This window comes from Phocoena sinus, chromosome 16 (assembly GCF_008692025.1).
Source record: "Phocoena sinus isolate mPhoSin1 chromosome 16, mPhoSin1.pri, whole genome shotgun sequence".
Lineage (NCBI taxonomy): Eukaryota > Metazoa > Chordata > Mammalia > Artiodactyla > Phocoenidae > Phocoena > Phocoena sinus.
This window is the reverse complement of record NC_045778.1, coordinates 15,923,687-15,937,779: the sequence shown is the minus strand read 5'-3', so window position 1 is coordinate 15,937,779 and position 14,093 is coordinate 15,923,687.

Sequence of the window (14,093 nt, the reverse complement as noted above, 5' to 3'; positions counted from 1 at the left end):
AGCGCCTCACCCTCATAGATGGTCCCACAGAAGTGCTGCCAGGGGGCTGGGTGGCCACAGAGGCCACCTTTGACACTTCCTGCCCAGTTAACATCATGTCTTCCCTGATGCCTGGGCACCTAACCTCCGCCTCAGCTGTTAGCTCAGCGTCTGTGGCCTTTCTTAATACGAAAAGCAACGGCCAGCCCACAGCTGCGGCCACCGCCTCAAGGTCTCACCTCATTTTCCCACTGTAATGGCAGCCAACATCTCCACCACAGCCTCAAGGCCGTCCGTGAGTTCTCTGCACTCTCCTGGTGGTCCCCACTCCTCAAGGACAGACACCACGGGGCACCACATACTAGGGGCGGCCACCCCGGGATCTGCCCGGCAACGTTCAGACCCCACGTGTTAGCGGAGGCCCTGCACCTTCCCACGCCCGCCCTCACTTCCCGGCATCTCGGCGCTCGCGGGAGTTTCCTCCGTCTCCGGGCGGCTCCGCCAATTGCTGGGCTGCACCCCGCAGGCCTGCAAGCCCTGTACTTACCCAGCCTTGAGACCGAAGAGAGAGCCCGGAGTCAGCGACAGAGACAGTCGTGGTTTCATGGGTGCGTGGGGGGAGCTCACCCGTCTGAAGCAAGGTCCTGGAGCGACGCCACCCCGTATGGAGCTGAGGGCAGGTAGGACGTGACCGCCATCTTTGGTCCCGGTGCGGGGTGGGAGGGAGGAACGCCGGTTACAGGGGGAACTGACATCAGATTGGCTCATTGGTTACCAGGGAAACTGGCGGGGGGCGGCGTGCACGCCCCTCGTCACCCCTTTGATAAGTTACAGGTGGAGATGTTTTGCTCTATAGATGAGAACAGTCTCTAGCTGGGGGTGGGGCAAGTACATAGGAACGTCAGTCATGGGAGCAGGTGTAGGTGAAGCAGGCACTGGTGGAGCAGAGGATGTTCAGAGAGCAAGAGTCATCTTGAGTGGCCTGACCATACACCATCAAAGAGGGCTCTGTCCTCTGCATTTGTTCCTAGGTCCCCACCATTGGTTGCCTTGTATAGAAGCCATGACACAGGAGCCAGGCTCCATGGGACCCTCAGTGCCTCACCTTTAAACATAGATTTCTGCTGCTTGTGAACAGATCTGGAATGAAATTTTCTCCAGAAGAAAAGCAAAACTGTTGGTTGATACAAAATTTTGGATTATATGTGGGTGGAAATTTATCCATATCACTTCCAACCATTTATTATCATATAGAGTTTTGAGGTCGGGATGCCATTTCTTGCTGTCCAATAAAGAGTGCAGAGAATAAGGCTCCTTGGCCGGCAGTAGCTAACAAAAAGCATTTTGGTTTTGGGTTCTTAATTGTTAGGGTCGAATAAGACAAGGTCGACTTTTTATTAACGTGTCTCTTTTCCTTTAGGAAAAAGTTTTAGAACAGTCTACCCAAAGGTCTTCCTATTGCTGGTTCTAGAGATGACTTGTGTTTGAATTTGGCCAATTAACATGACAATGTCGATGACAGATCCTTTTCCAGGGGAAAGGGTTGTTCTTTGAAAGGCAGTATCTGAAGGTGTTGAGGCTAACAGGCAGTTTATCCTCTGGGACTATTTGGATTTTATGTTCCTGAGCCAAAAAAACAGTCTTCAGCATTGGCTGACGAAATGGGTTTCAGAACAGGAGTTTCTAAAGCTGCAGTGGAAACTTTAATTATTCAGGTCCTGTCAAAATTCATCTGCTTAATTCAACTGTTTCTGGGTAAGGTACTTTTTATTTTTCCAGCAGTATTACTTGATGGCTCTCTGATAGGAATATGAAATTAGCTTTCTTTATAAGCAAGCATTTTTCTCAGCATTAGGAGTATTTGTGTTAGGTTGAGGTATCTTCCTAGAGTTTATTTACTTTATAGATGATTTGGTTGAGACGCTTAAGTGACTTTTAGAGCTGAGAGGTGGATGGTGTCATTTAAGGAAATGCTGCCAGAGATTTCAATGTGATAATGACTTAGTGACTGACTTGTGCCCATGACTTATAAGTAAAGCCTTTCTATAATTTTATGGGGAGAAGAGCATCAGAAGTAGCTTTGGTTTGTACAAGACCCAAATATGTGACATATTCATGAGCACGTCTGCGGTCTTGACTGTTTTAGTTTGCCTCATCTGAACACCTGGAAAGCCTATATTAGGCAATATTTACATTTACGATGAGCATTCATGGATTTGCTTTTGGGGAAAGGGTGGGGGAGGGGTTTGAGACGGTTGCTAAATGTATAAACATTGAATGTGCCGGCATCTGGGCTTTTTCGGCTTAAATATCAGACAGTGAGCCTTATGCAAGCAACCGACTTAGTGAAACTATTTGTTAATTTAGGGTGCTTGCCTGGATAATAAGCTATAGGACAGAGACAGGATTTTCAAAATCAGTGATGTCATGTGGGTTTTAAATAGAGATTAAGAAAAACTTACGCTGATGAGTCTCAGTGTTGAGAAAACCTCATTGAAAATATATGTAAGAAAGTGGGGGACTTCCCTGGCGGTCCAGTGGTTAAGACTTCGCCTTCCAATGCAGGAGGTGTGGGTTTGATCCCTCCTGGAGAGCTAAGATCCCACATGCCTCAGGCCAAAGAAGCAAAACATAAAACAGAAGCAATATTGTAACAAATTCAATAAAGAGTTAAAAAGAAAAAAAAGGAAAAAAATGGGCTTGTTAGTGATGATAGACATCTCTTTGGGGTCTGCAGCCAAAAGGGCTTTCAAAAACAAGCTCCTCTTGACCAATTCAAATAAAGAACTCTACTAATTCCAGTAGGTCTTCAAACCAAGAATGGGTCATGGCAAGTTTGGGAAAACAGCTCTCTGGGACCTTGGAACTGGGGAGGAAAATAAAAATATTTTGCAGGGCTATTTCTGGATAATAACATTGCCATGATAGAGTCACTGCACCATGTGAAAGCCTTGCTTATCTGGGCCTGGCCGAGGATGGTTTTCAGTTAACTAAGAGTACCTCTTGCTTTTCCATTTTCCCAGCTTTTCAAACCCTGACTCATGTCACTCCCAGGGGGTCAGTATATGCAGGGAGAGCTTGGTGGCCGGACTCACCCTGCACTTTCTGCTTTTTCCTGCGGTCTGGAGGCTGCATCTGCTGTTGTGTTTATCTGCTTTGGAGGCTTGCGGGATGCATGACTGCCTGTTGTTACAAAGCTCTGATTCCTCCCTCACCAGACAGGGTTTAGGGCTTCTTCGGCCCTACTAGACACACCTTGGAGACTATTGTAGTTCTCCACCTACCTCTTCACTTTAAGTCTTTAGGTCCTTAAAGAGAACAGAAAATAACCTGATTATTTTCTTCTGGGAACAACTCTGGTTTTACTTTGAGATGTTGGGCAACTGAGTTAATCTTTCTGTGCCTGAATTCTGCTTATCTGTTGTTCTCATCTTAAGGGCACACAGCCTCTTTTGAATTTTTTCTGGATCTTCAGTGCGCATGTTAATAACTTACGGTGCTTTACTAAGAATTCATACTCTTGGGTTCCACTCAGATTCTGTGATGGGGCCCAAAGTACCTACATGTTAAACGGGCTTCTTTGGTGATTCTGATGCTTATGGTCTGAAGACAAAGTCTGAGAGACATTAATGCTTTAGAACTTTAATGTGGAAAGAACTAAGTGACTTACTGAGTCCAAACTTCCTTATTTTACAAATGAAGAAATTGAGGTTAAATAGGATGATCAGCCTGCAGCTAATCGGTGACAACATATCTGAGACTAGAAACTAGGTCTCCTAACTTTTAGTTTATGAGGCTACAAGTCATAAGGTGAGACATAACATACAAGTAAAACAGCTCAGAGTTTGTGGGATTGAGCAATGTGGCTGCCTCTAACATGTAAATTTGAGGATGTTACTGAAATGCAGCAATATGAGGCCTATAGATTCTTTCCTGAATTATCTGGAAGGGTCTTTGTGGAGGTCATCAAGTCTAAACATGCATTCAGTTCTTAAAATACTCACTATGATCTCCCTACCAAGTGGGCATCCATTTGGTTGAAGACTTGCTTGATTGAAGACTTCTTGGGATGGGTATGCTCGCAACCATCCTGAGCCCCTCTGCTCATCCATTTTCTAACAGCTCAGATCCCATTACAATTACTTTTATATTGAACTGGAAATCTCTCCTCCCCACCTTTAGCTTCTACTGCTGAGGCTGGTCCTACTTTCAAGAGAGATTAAGAACAAGTCTAATTTGACTTCCCCATGACAACAATCATGCCCTCTACCTAAACCTTTCCTGTTTAGGCTAAACAGCCCGAGGGCCTCTCCCGTTGCAGAGCGCAGGCTCCAGACGCGCAGGCCCAGCAGCCATGGCTCACGGGCCCAGCCGCTCCGCGACATGTGGGATCCTCCTGGACCAGGCCACGAACCCGCATCCCCTGCATCAGCAAGCGGACTCTCAACCACTGCGCCACCAGGGAAGCCCCTTTGCCATTCTTTGTATAACTTGGCTTTCAATACTCTTCATTCTGATTCTTTTCTTCTAAATGCAATGCAATCTGTTTGGTCATCTTTTGTATTAAAATATAATACCTGGAATAGTCACAGTACTCAGTGTAGATTGACCAGCTCAGAACTCATTACTTTTAGATACTTCGCTCCTAACTATAAAGACTGAAAACTGATCTTTTGGGATGGCCCGGTTACATTCAGCTCACAGTCAATTAAAAATCCCAAGTTTTTTTCACATGTGCTGCTAAAATCATATGTCCTCACATAGTTTGTATGGGTGATTTTTTTTTACACCCATGTGTTTTACTTTATATTTATCCCAGTTGAAATTAATTTTATTGGACTCACCTCATTGTCTTAGATTATTGCCACCTTCATTGGGTCCTGATTTTGTCATTAATCCAAGACTATTTGATTTTGTTCAGTCATTCATTCCACAAATATTTATTGAAAACCTACTCTATGCCAATCGTGATGCTGGATGTTATGACCAAAATAGACATATCCCTTCCTTCATGGAGTTTATAATTTAATTAAGTATATAAACTAGTCACCAAAAACATGTGCCTTAAGTGCTGGGTAGAGGGTGTTAACAGCACTCTGGGGGCACACGTGCAGGTGGAGAGAGGTCAAGGGTGAACATCTAGTCCAGTCTTGGTGGGCAATGTTTAGGGGAAGCTTCCTTGTGGAAGTGACCTTGAAGCTGAGCAGTGAAAGACATGGCATTAGAGAAATAAGAGTGTTCCAGCCTGCTTATGCTTACCAGGAGGGAGGGGGAGGGGGGGATAAATTGGGAGATTGGGATTGATGTATACACATTACTATATATAAAATAGATAACTAATAAGAACCTACTGTATAGCACAGGGAACTCTACTTAATACTCTGTAATGGCCTATATGGGAAAAGAATCTAAAAAAGGGTGAATATATGTATATGTATAACTGATACATTTTGTTGTACACCTGAAACTAACCCAACATTGTAAATCAACTATACTCCAATAAAATTTTTTTTAAAATTTAAGAAAAAAGAGTGTTCCAGCCTGGGAAATCACATGAGTCAAGGACCAGAGACAAAAGAAAGCAAGGCTTGGGGTGTGGGTGGTGCGTACGTGTGGATAAGACTGGCAGAGGCAGGTACCAGGAGAAGGGTAATGGGAGTGCCTGTGGGATTTTAGAATGTGTGGGTTGTTGGTAAAAATGTTGGTCGGCGGCGTCTGAGACGGACACCAATCCATTAATGGGCCAGTTTTGGAGAAGATAGTTTCCTACACCTCCAGTCACCACATTTTCCACCCTGTCCACCAAAATATCCTGAGAGATAGTGGCCAAATATCTTGTTGAAAATCAGACACACCATGTTCCCTGATTGAGCAGACTAATAACCTTATTAAAAAAGAAAATGTGGTTGGCCTTCGTCTGGCCTAACTTGGCCCTTGTGAAGCCGTGCCAACTACCTGTGACTGATTTCTTGTCCACACGACTCTGCCTGAGGTGGTCCCTAGGGAGGGAGTCAGGGAAAAGCCTCTTGGAAGATTGACATCCTAAAATGTAATGTTCAGTAATTGTGAAATGTGACACAGAAAAGATTTTCTCTTGCTTGGGAGGTGTCAGCTGAGTTAAAAGGAGCCCCCATGAGGCACTGTCTGGCTGTTACAGCAGAGTGGTTAAGAGCCAGGCCTGGGAGTCAGATTACCTGGGTGCAAACCCTGCCTTTCTGTTACCATCTGTGCAACTTTAGGCAAAAGCTTGACTTTCCTCAACTGTTAAAGGGAGACCAAATGCCTACCTTACAGGGCAATATGTACTTGCAGTAAATGAAATAATGCATGCCCAGTGCCTGGTACAGAGTAAGCATTTGATAAGTGTTACGGATTATTTTTCTAGAACAAATAGTATTCATCACAAAGACTCTTGTGCCTTCTAATTTCTTGCCCTCGTGTGGTCTTGTCATTTTCTCTCATACTTAGTGGAGCAGCTCCCCCTCTTTTTTTCTGTTACAGCAACTATGAAGTGCAAAAGGAATAAAGTATCTGGAAGCAGCATTATGAATTCTTTTGATTCAAGTGATACTTCTTTTTCCTCCCATTTTTGGGGGGCCTGCAGCCAGCTAGCCAGGCTGATGTGAAGAAATACTTGTGGTGTGGTGAGTTGGGTGTGGAAGGTACAGGGCTCCATGCCTGCAAAGTCACCCCACCCCCACTGCAAAGTGAAGGCCGTGGGTGGGCCTCTGACAGGAGGTATTCTTTCTCAGTGCTGTATGTGACATCCCCGTCAAACGGGCAGCGTGAGTCTTTGTGATTTTGCAACTGTGCATTGTTCCTTAGCACTTTAGATTAACAACTGTCCAGAGCTGATGGGGCAGCTGTTCAGAAAGAGATGCTATTTTGTCAGCTTGTGTAAGTCACCAATGAACCAAAATTTGCACTTCATTTGTAAATTAGAAAAGTAGAATGAGTCTCTGAGCCCTCGGACTTTCGAAATCTTCCCTACCATTCCAGCCATTCATCGTATACCATGATATCTAAAATTCCGATTGGTAATCCAGGGTAACTGGAGATACCCATTGGATTTTCCTGCATGTTTGGATCATTAGCTCAAATGGGAGCTAAGGCCAAGATTTGCCTTCAAGACATTTTATGAGCTTTCTGAAGGTTTCTAGCAACCGGCCATGTATTAACCTTCATTTGTACCTTTCCTCTGTTTGTAAGCGTTCTCCTGGGAGACGGAGTGGTCAAGATATTGTCCGCCTCTGTCCCCATTCTCCTGTCTGAAACAAGGTGAGCCTGTTTCAGGAAGAGAACGTGGAGATGGTGCGTTGTTAATGAGAATGGCATGCCCTCTGCAGCCTCCTCAGGCGTGGAGCTGGGCCACAAGATGGGAACACCTGCTCTTACGTGCTGTATGTTTCAACCCATTGAAAGATCTTAGTGCAAAATCAAGCATGGAGTGATGTTCTGTGGTTTTCAAAGAGGTTCCTAGAAGGTTTGAGTTGCATAGGCCAAGAACAAACTCATTCATCTGTGACAGATATAATGAGACTCCAACGTCTGGTCAGGGAAAATTGGACATGTTTTACAGAACCCAAGAGGGTTGGGATCCTCATTTAGAACATTTATAACATTAATCTGGCCCCAAATCCAGCTGACCTCACAACTGTGAAGCTGGTAAGTGTGTTTGGGTCTGTGTATTTATGCAATTGAGTGAAATCATCAAGTTTGTTCTCTAGAAAAACTGCAGATCAATTCTTTGCATCTCTAGATAATTTCCCCTGTAACTGCCCAATTGTAACCTCATAAAAAAATCTACAACAATTGTCTCCAAGACTAACTTTTCTCAGTTCCTTTGGATAAATCAACTTTCTCTATTAATCAGTTAGAGGAATCTCCGTTTTTTTAAATATCAAAGAATTGGATTAAAATGGATTGTGCAGGAAATGCTGTCATTAAAAGGGCCAAGAAAAAATAAATAAATAAATAAGAGGGCCAAGAAAAGAAGACATGCTTAATTACTGAGTGGGCTATTCATATTTTTTCATATCTATCAGCTCAGTGGGTCCCTAACATGTTTTTAAGATGTACAAAAGGAACACATATTATAGCTCTTTTTGTTTTTTTCAAGGAAAGCAAAACAAATGCCAACATAATCCTTGTTTCTGAATACTTCATTTCTCTTTAGTTGAACAAAATAACGCCATTTCTTTTTCCATTCTCTCTTTCAGGGCTACCCTCCACCCAGCCATTGTCTAAAGAGCTTCATTTAAAGGTAAACCCTGCAAGGCCTTGAGAAAAGTTTTGCTACTATGCTATTGTAGTTAATCACAAATGATTACTAGTTCCTGCCTTCTCTGCAGTTAATCATGGATTTCTGGTTTTTCAATCAGGATAAAGAAACTTTAAATGTCTACAGGAGCTCTCAGAGACAAGCAGGCTTACCATATTTTCCTGGGAGCACTCTCTTAGGCAGGACCTTTCTGAGTGCCACCTTTAAGTATACCCATTGTTGACCTCAGTGAAAAGTAGATGTAGGGGTATTGGAGTAGGAAGTTAATAGGCATGGTCCAAACCTATTATTTCCAATAAACCTTTATGAGGCCTTTCTTCTGAGTTAAGCTATCTGGTGGCTTGAATTTGGTCAGTAGTAGGAAAGGAACTTGCCACGGTGGTGTGAGACATCCTGGTTTTCTAAAGAATACAGACTGGAGAATGACAGCTGGACTCTAAAACACCCATGCCCTGCCTTCCCGCCATCTCTCCCCTTCCACCTTACCTTTCCCCCTTCTTTCTCTAGCACAGTTTCTCCTCTCCCTCCCCTGTCCATTTCTCTGTCACTGTCTCTCACTTTCTCCTCCTCAATGTTATCTTGACTATTTTCTCCCAGATCAAAGGTAGAAGTGGGCCATTTGATTAATTGCCATGCAACAGAACCCTTTGCCTCCTTGACACACAAGCCAAGGAGACAAAGGGCACTCTTTAGAAGCCTCGAGCTGTGTGGGTGCAGGGTGGGGAATTCACAAGCCTGAGAGCATGGAGCCCTCCCAGCAGGGATGTGAAGGTCCCCAGACCCTGCAGAAGAATACAGCTGCTACTGCTGCACATTATGTTGAGCCATATTTGCATTTGAGGAAAAAGCATACAACCCCAGCATTAAGGCATGTGGACTGTACGGAAGTTTGATGTAAAGTCTGGAAAATCTTTAAATTTCCACGTGTGGAAATCAGTACCATTTGGAAATGAAAGGAGGTTAAGTAATGATGCCTGACAGTTTAACCTTCTCTACCCTCTACTGTGAAAAGTCCCCAGAATGGCACTGTCCCATCTGGCACCACTAGTCCTGTGTGGCTATTTTCTTTTAAATTAATTCAAATGAGATAAAAGTTAATATTCAATTCCTCACTCACATTAGCCACATTTTAAGTGTTCACTATCCCTGTGGAGGTAGCAATTGCTCTATTGGACTGTGTCCATGTAGAACACTTCCATCATTGCCGAAAGTTCCCCTGGACAGAACTGCTTCTGGTCCTTTGTTCTCGTAGGCCAGGCAGCTTGGAGGAGACCATCAAGTGCTTGACAATAGTAAGTTTAGAAGGATTCCAGAACTGGCTGAAAGCAAAGAAAGGAAAGAAAGAAAACAGAATGCCACATTAAAATAAACAGATTTGGAATTGGGTTGATCCAAATGAGAGACTGTCTGGGAAGGTGTTTGAGAAGTTGAAAACAACTATACAGTAGCAGGGGGAATTATGATGGTTATTGTAATTGCTTCCAAGAGAAGAAGAATGCCCCACTGAGGATGAAAACTTAGCCAACGGCTGTGTGCATTCTCTACTCATCAGAATTAGTATTCAGGGCTCGACCCTCTGAGCCTTGGCTAGGTCTCATTTCCCACTAGAATTTTGCAGGTGAGGAGCCCTGCCTTCTTTGTAAGGCTTACAGCTGCTTTGAGTGAGATGCGCTTACTTTCCCAAAGGGTTGAAGGTCATCTTCCCCACATCCTAGCAGGGGACCAGAATCACTTGTCACCTTCAGATAGTGAAACTGATAATTAAAGCATAGATCTTCTTTAGCCAAATGAATAATCTTCCTCTTTAATTGAGCATAGATCCCACCAGACCTGTTCTCAAGTTAACTCATGGTTCAAGCCTGATTTGGAGGTTTGCCAGTCACACAGAAAAGACCCTTGGGCTACTCTGCCCCAGTGTCATGACTGCAAGGACATAGACTGAGATAATTGATTCAAGTCTCCTGGCTTGCAAAGAGGCAGGCTTTTCCCAGGCCAGGTGGCTATGCCATTGAGATCCAGTGTCCCTCAAAGCAAGAACACTGGGTTCTTCAGAGAAGTTAGCTTTGGCTGCTGTACTTTGACTTCCTAAATTCGCTAACAGTCCTGTCCTTCCTCCCCTCCCCCAAGCACTTTCATTACTTATCAACCGCTTTGGTACTGATCCCCTGAGGTTACAAAATTAAATGCATAAGAGGGCTGGGGAATAATCCACCAAACCCTTATCAAGTTCTAAGCACAGGGTTTCCCAGGCAACAGTGACTTTAGGCATTGGTGTCTTGTGTGCTGGATCCCTCTCACTGTTCCTCAGTGAAATGTGTCGGAGGGCACTCTGAGCATCGGATGTTCTGGTGTAAAATCTTACTGTTTGAGGGTAAAAGTTGAGGGGCTCTCACTGCCTGGTTGGACAATGAATGGAGTTTGTGATGAACCCAGGAGAAGCAATCTGAGGTTTAATCAGCACATACATGAGCCTGATTCTTTGTAGGTAATGATTAGAACTTTCCATCAACACATTTGTCACTAATCAACAAGTATTTGTTGAGTGCCTCCTCGTCAGATACTGAGGTATAATGAAGGAACTTATGGTCTATTTGCCATGTTTTGGACAGATTGATGATATGTTATGATTCACAAACTCTGGAAGTCTCAAACATTTTGTGTTGAATGTTTTAAAGGTTTTGTGTTTCTCATCAAATGTGAAAAAGGATTGTGAAGGATTGTGGAGGGGGAAAGGTCCTTCCTTATCTCTGTTTTCTGGGCTTGGGATGAACTTTGGTAAATAGGTAGTTTGGAGGATGGGTCTATGATGAGCAAAGTCTGAAAATGAAAATTAAAAGGCTCTTAATTACCTGGCTGTTTCTGCATTGATTCGTTGTTTGTTGAAATAGGAAGGCCATGCCAGAGTTTTCTCTCACATTCCTAGGATCTGAATTTACATGTCTGGTGTCTGCTTTCAGAGCACCGTCAAAACTTGCTTGTCATTTGCCTTATCACTCCATCGTCAGCAACTGGTATACTTGGGGGAAGAATAGAGGCTCACAGTCTCTTTTAGAGAGGCAAGGGACCTTTAAAGTCATCTATCTTCACTTCTTTAAGTGAGAAATGTGAGGTCCAGAGAGGTGAAGCACCTCCCACAATGTGCACTGCTCCTTGGGCCGGAGGCTGGAAGACTAGAACCCTGCTTTCCTGCCTCTCTTACCTGGCTTCTCCACTGCCTTGATTTGCCCTGTGTTTAAAACCATCCCATTGCTGCTGATCCGTTAAGAAGTGACGGAAAAGGAAACGTTAAGGCAAACCTTTGGATACCTTTTCAGGCAAAAGCAGAGAATCATTTCTAGAATCTGGGACAACAATGCTTCTAAACTGAGCCTTCAAATTTCTGGATTCTAAGTAGTTTCCAAGCTTGATAAAATGGGATCTCCTAGCTTTACACCCTAAAAGAAAGGCTACTCTATCAGGAACAATCTGGATAACATACAGTCTAAAGGCATTGCAGCACAGTGATTTACAGCATGGATTCCAGAGTCAAACTACTTGGGTTCATAATCCTGGCTTTGACACGTACAGGTTGTATGATCTTGGACAAACCACGTAATTACTCCATGCCTCAGTTTACCCATGTGTAAACTGGGGATAATGATAACAATAGTATATTCCTCAGTTGAACTGATATATTGTAAAGCACTTAGAGTTGTGCCTGGCACGTTATTTAAGCATTAGCTATTTTTATTATTTACTTGGGTAAATGCAATGTACTGTCTCCCCTACTTCCTACATAGAAATATCTTACAAGAAACAAAGCAGGAAAAGCATAAGAAATCAAGGGGGTGATGTGATTTGAAAGTGCTCCCCGTAATTTGTCTGAACACATCACCAGAAGATTCTACTCTGGCCCAAACCAGGGAGTATTAAAGCTACAAGAGGCTTGAGAGGACACCTCACCCATCTTGCTGGTTTAGGAAAGAGCCTGAGGCCCAGAGAAGGACCTACAATATTAACGGTCAGAGCCAAGTGTCTGCTGTCCACCAGCAGCCCAGCCACGGCCACTCTCATCACTCAGCACCTTAAAACAAGACATCACCTGGAAAAGGGGGCAGTGGTTGGGACATTTAGTGGATCCTAGAAAGGAATATGAATGACTTATTTCAGTTGTTAGAAAGGCTTTCAGCTGAAGAGTGGTTAAATGGAAGGGGGAAAAGTCCTGTGTCTTTCCTGAGTCACACTGTACTTCCCCTCTGGCCCCATTTCTGAGCCTGCTTTCTGGCTTATAGGAGTTCATTTGTGTCTGGTGATGGCAATGATAGAATGTCTGACTCAGGTCCTCATGAAGCATAAACAAAGTCCCTCTTAGTTGAATGGGGTTCCCTCGTCTTTCTTCAAGTGTGCACCCACAAGCTGCAAAGAGAATCAGATGCCCTTAGCTTCATCAAGCATCCAGCTGACATCCCAACAGAGCCAAGTTCTTAGCCAAGTTCCCAGTGGGTCATGACCTCACTTTTCAAGACAGTGACATGGACGAGCTGTCATAATGAGATGACACATTTTAGTGATTAACTTCATTTGGGTTTGTATTTCCACTTTTATTCTGAAATAAGTAACACATTCAAAAGATTATATGCCATATATGTGTAATTAAAAGACAAATAATAAAATGAATACCCATGTATCGCCCACCCAACTTTTAAATTAGAACACATTAATATTTCCTTATAAGGGCTAGACCAAAAGCTCCTTGAGGTTGTGTGTATATAGTATATAATATATCTGTACACACACATGTAATTCTATATATTTTTTCTTAGTATTTGGCACTATCATATATGCATATATATATATAGCCTGTGTGCATACGTGTAAATACATGTTTATTTCTACAAAGTAAATTGCTTTTGTCCAAGGCTACACAGTTATAAGAGGCAGATCTGGATTTGAATCCAGTCCTGTCTTAAAGCCTGAGCACTTAATCACTCTACCCTATTGCCTAATCTTTCATGCCTCTTTGCTGTCCTCTACAACCTTTAGTAGAGTGTTGAGTGCATGACTGGCATTTCAATAAGAACCAAAGGTAGGCTTGGCTCCCTGAGAATTACTGCAAGTAAAACAAGGGCCGTGAACTCTGGTGTGCTGCAGCCATGCCTACTAAAGGACTGAGTGTGCCCATCTTTCCCCAATTCCGTGTTCAGGGACGTAACACTGGGTCCTTGAAATCCACTGTGGTGGGAGTATTTCCACCCTGCAAATGCTGCAAATCACAGCTCCCCCTTCCCCTCCCTGAGGGTGAATTTGCCTGAAACACCAGCCTGGGACTCCTGATCTGGAAGAGACAAGCAGCCAGGGCCTCTGGGGCCAGGGAGAGGCTGTAAGGTGAGGCGAAAACAGGATGTTCAGTGGGGTTTGGGGTGAGAGGGCACAGCCATGCAGTGTTTCTCAAAGTGAGGCCCTGGGGAGCTCATAAAAAATACTGAGTCCCAGTCTCCCTGCCCAGAGTTTCCTGTCAGTTGATCTGTGATGGGGCTTTGATATCTGCATTAAAAAAAATTTTTTACATTTAAAAAATTTAAAAAAATTTTTTTCTTATTTTACAGTAGGTCCTTGTTGCTTATCTGTTTTAAATACAGCAGTGTGTATACGTCAATCCCAAACTCCCAATCTATCCCTCCCTTGCACCCTTCCCCCCGTAACCATACGTTCATTCTCTGTGGGTCTGTTTCTGTTCTGTAAATTAGTTCATTTGTATCTTTTTTTTTTTTTTTAGATTCCACATATAAGCGGATATCTGCATTTTTAAGCATCCCAGGTGACTTTTTTTTTTTTTGCGGTACGCGGGCCTCCC